This window comes from Glycine soja, chromosome 12 (assembly GCF_004193775.1).
Source record: "Glycine soja cultivar W05 chromosome 12, ASM419377v2, whole genome shotgun sequence".
Classification (NCBI taxonomy): domain Eukaryota; kingdom Viridiplantae; phylum Streptophyta; class Magnoliopsida; order Fabales; family Fabaceae; genus Glycine; species Glycine soja.
This window is the reverse complement of record NC_041013.1, coordinates 11998108-12002912: the sequence shown is the minus strand read 5'-3', so window position 1 is coordinate 12002912 and position 4805 is coordinate 11998108. Positions and strand designations below refer to the sequence as shown.

The 4805-nt window shown below is 28.5% G+C and overlaps 1 long non-coding RNA gene across 2 annotated transcripts; it reads left to right on the top strand.

The window, feature by feature from the left end:
- Positions 1-220: 220 nt before the first annotated feature.
- LOC114379517 lies at positions 221-4284 on the top strand. 2 transcript variants are annotated; one of them, XR_003659510.1, is made up of 4 exons: positions 221-716; positions 882-1002; positions 1784-1860; positions 3984-4284. It is a non-coding gene; the product is annotated as an uncharacterized LOC114379517 (long non-coding RNA). The 2 variants fall into 2 exon arrangements; XR_003659509.1 differs by having other exon boundaries at positions 867-1002.
- Positions 4285-4805: the final 521 nt, after the last annotated feature.

Genomic DNA, 4805 nt, shown 5'->3' with positions numbered 1-4805 from the left:
TTAAATATTCTTAATGGAACTCTTATTAAACAATAATGATGGTATTATATTCTATTACCAGCAGGTAGCAGGTGTATCATTGGCTTTCCTTGCCTTATTATATTCTATTATAATGGAACTCTTATTATATTCTATTACCACCAAATTATGCAGCAATATCCTTTTAAAAAAAGGCACGCTAACTCAATGGAAAATAAGTCAATTAAATACAAACTTTCAAATGGCAATAATGCCTTAGTATTGGCTACAAATACCAATGCAACTAATAGCAAAAAAACCAAATTGTGTAGAACAAGACACACATAATTAGCATAGTTATTATGGGGAGGGTTGAGTACTCCCCATTGTTTGAGACAAGAAGGTGCAGAGGAAGGTTCATCTACAGGTCCTTTAGGAGGCATTTGGTGATATAAGTTTGTTTGGATATATATGATTTTATTATTCTTTTCTATCATTTCATCACTTGGCACTTCTTTTTTCTAGTATTTTAGATGCTAATATAACTAGTTATGTCTTTTATTTATGTAGTGAATCTTTTTTCTTGTTTTGCAAACAAGATTTTGTGTCTGTCAACCATCTTTGATATCATGGTCTGTGCTAATGTTATCCTCTCTGACCCTATTCTCACATGCCGTATTTCATATTGTTTTGGTTATTGAGGGGGATCAATGGAGTACTGTTGATGCTCAGTGGGCTCAGCTGATTGGACTTATAAGGTCCCGAATCCTTTAGTTCATATCTCTTTTATATATATATATATATATGTATCTATTTTTTTTTTATATATATTTGGTGTGAAAATGAAGCAAGGCCTTTTGTTGCGTTATTTAAGGTGCTTTCTAACCCCAAGTCTTTCAACTTCATAGCTTTGCAATTCACAGGTAAGTCACATCACATGAGAATGTAGTTGGTCAGTTTTTCACGAGACAAAGTTCTCCCAAACACTTCAACATGGCTTCTTCAGTTATGGAAACCTGCAAATCAGAGGATTTGCACATGCAGGTTGGCTTTCTTTTATTTTTAATATCATTATGCTAATGTGATGTTGTATTAGTTTATCATATCATTATTTATTTGATAATTGATATTATGATAATTTGTCACGTATTCATTTAATTGATAAATAAAAAATAATAGAAAGCACCAAAAATAAAATTTTGAAAATGTTAGATATAATAAAAAAATTAGGTAATATACTGAAAATGAAATCTATTAGTATATGAAAAACATATTATATCTTGTAGTTTTTAAAGAAAAGAAAACGGAAGAGATGTCAGTAAGGCTTTTCACTTTTAATTCTTGACACCTCCAGTACGGCTTGACACCTCAAGTAAGACTTTCTGACTCTCGTTATTAAATATAGGAGGATATTGATCTTTCCACAAAAAGGAAAAGAAAATGAAATTAACAGCATATTTTGCACCTTTTACTTTTACTAAAGTACCTATAATAACTGATTACGTAAAGTTCGAAAAAAGTACACATATATACATCTTAGAATATTATACATAAGACCATTGGTGAGAAAGCAATGTGGTTAAAAATTTTACAATTTCGATCAGCTGCTGTTTTTTTTTATTATTATTAAAAGAAAAATGATACATGAACTACTCTAGTTAATACCCATTGAGCACCTAGAAAAAGAAAAAAGTATATAGATTTGATAGATTTTGTGATGTGATGAAAAGAAAGAGAAAAAGAAATAAGAAATATTAATATGGTGTTTAAAATAACAAAGTGTATGTGTATTATTATTTGATTCATGAGGCTTTTCTTCCGATAGATTTGGTGAACATTGACACCGCTGGAATCACTGCTCTAGAGGAACTGCATAAAAGTTTGTCTTCACATGGAAAACAGGTAACTTCTTTTTGTTTTGGACATTAAGATATATGTTGGTTGCTTGAATGGCTCACCTAAAAAAAATCATAAACTTAATGATGAGTTGTTAGGTGCGTTTCTGTTATTGTATATATATTATTATAAATTATAAATTTATGATAAAAGTATAATATATGGCGTTAACATACAAATTTATTAACATGGAAAATTGAGGTATATGTTACTAATGCATCATATTGTTTATGATAATTCTATTTTAATGAAGATTAATAATTTTTATACTAATTGCTTAATTAATTTCTATAAAATAAAGACAAATGAATCTAATGTTTATAAACTTGAGGTACAAAATTGATAGATATTTGGACAATATAGATGGAATCTAGCTGTGACTTAGTGCTCTATATGGTTTCTTATATATTGATTTTAGTTCCCATAGCATATAGTGAGTGCAACTACAACTCTGGATCTGATAACCATTAAAATAAAATGAAGCTATCCCTATAAGGAGCCTTCCTGATCCTTCTTTGCTCTCTAGTCTTTCCCTTTTAGCCAATGCTCACTTTCCTTTACAAAAATTGATAGAGCTAAAGCATTTGATTCAGCTACCTTCATAATCCATCCACTTCTATATATACTTGTACCATCTTAAATTTCCGCTTGAAGTTTTGTTTTACAAAAAAGCTTGACTTTTCCAGTCTCAAATGCGGATAGCAATTTGGTGCAATTTGGCTATTCAGGTTAGCTTCCTCCTCAAGATGCTGCCTTAGACGTAATCACAGAGGTAAGAGGGCCTTGTGAGAGTCCTTTCTTGATCACCCTTTAGTATTCCTGAAGATTTAGAAATAATAGAACAATAAGTATCTACTAATAATTGAGTGGTATATCTACCAAGTGGAAGTGTGAGGATTGATCAGTTTGAACTTTTGAAGATTTCAGTCATATTAGAGTGCTTAGGAAGCCAAAAAAAAATATCAGATTCCATGCATAACTAGAGTTATTGGATACTTTTTTATATGATGCATCTACTTGCTTTTAAGAAAATATCTTTTCTATCTTATGTTCTCGACTATAAATAAACATCTTTTCTGCTGGATATGTTACAATTTCTGAATTTTCATAATACATTTCTGAATTTTCACAATTTCTGAATTTTTATAGTGACTTGTCAAATCTCAAGACGCAAGAACACAGTGTTTTCAATTTAAAAGTAACTTTAAATTAATTTAAAAATTTTGATCTAACGATTCATATAAATTCAAACTTCCTTTACATAGATAGATATATTAGATAGATTCAAATGAGTTAATTATTTTTCATAACTAATGATAATAATTTTATATCACTAGTTAGCAACTCTAATTGATTCGTGTTATACACAAGTAAATAGTATTCATGAATATTTTAAATATATAAATATTTTTTAAATTTATAGCAGGAATTATTTATAATTAATTTTTTAATTATTGATTGTAAAGTATAATATTTTTAATCATTAATTATTGTTGTCAATTATAGATATATAATTTATTAAAGTATATGGTAAAATATAGTTTTTAAAATACAATAAATGGGAGAAATAAAAAACATTTTAGAAAAGAATCTTAACAAGTTAATTTCTCATTCTTTAAAACTCAGTGCATAATGAGTTTTGCTTTTATTTTGTTAACATAAAACATAAATCTATATTAATATTTAAGATAAATAATATTTTCAATCCTCGTGAAGGAGAAACGGGTGTACTGGTGTACTAGAAAACAATAGAAATAATAAAAATTAAAGAATGTTTAACAAGTTAACAAAATCAGAGGATTTGCACATGCAGGTTAACAAAATCAGTGCTAGTTGATTTTGTTGCGGTGTCCAATTTTTAATACAAAGATAATTATACCATTAACTAATTAGAATTTCTCTTAGATATAATTTTTAAAATAATTATCATAAAAATTAATATACTCTTATTATGTATACCAACTAGCACTGATTTTTTAATATGATCAGTTAGATTTTTTAATATCTCCAACAGATTTTTTCATATAAAAAAGTTATTACTATATATAACAATTTATGATTTTATTAGTTCATTCTAGTTAAATTCTTTTTTGGCTGTTTATTGATTTATATATGTGATGTAATTGTAGGGTATTCAAAGATTTTTGCAACGCTTGGAGTTGTATGCAAGTGTTGTGATGGGGTTGGAGGCGCCTGCACTAGTAAATGGACATAATCTTGCAATAACCTACAATGTTTTCCTTGGAAATCACACTGTACTAAGCAACATCAAATATTTTATGCTAATTAAACATATAAATATAAATATACACAACATTTCAATGCAATTAGCATCTGTAGCTGTATTTTTAGCTTTTTGTAGGTTGCTATGATTAGATTTTTGAAACTGAACCCTTTTTGGATGTTATGGTTAAAACTGAGTTATTATCAGAGTCCACTGCTTTCCATGTTCAGTCCCTTGATTCAGTTCATATGAATTTTTAAGATAATTATGATTATTAAACACATACTAGTAGTTGAAACTGGTTGACAATGATTCAGCATATATGGTTATTTGTGGTAAACCTGTTTATTGTACTGCTTCATCTAAAATTTGGTACAACATTCAAAGACGGTTAATAACAATTAATCGTCTTTGAAAGACACAACATTTAAAGACGGTTATTAACAAATAACCGTCTTTAAATGTCTATTTTGACACAGCTTTCAAAGACGGTTATTTGTTAATAACCGTCTTTGATTGTAAAGTCTGACATACCTTTCAAAGACGATTATTAGCTAATAACCGTCTTTGAATGCCTATTCTGACACACAGTTCAAAGACGGTTATTAACAAATAGCCGTCTTTGAATGTAAACTCTGATACAACATACAAAGACGGTTATTAACTAATAACCATCTTTGAATGCCTATTCTGACACACAGTTCAAAGACGGTTATTAGCAAATAAC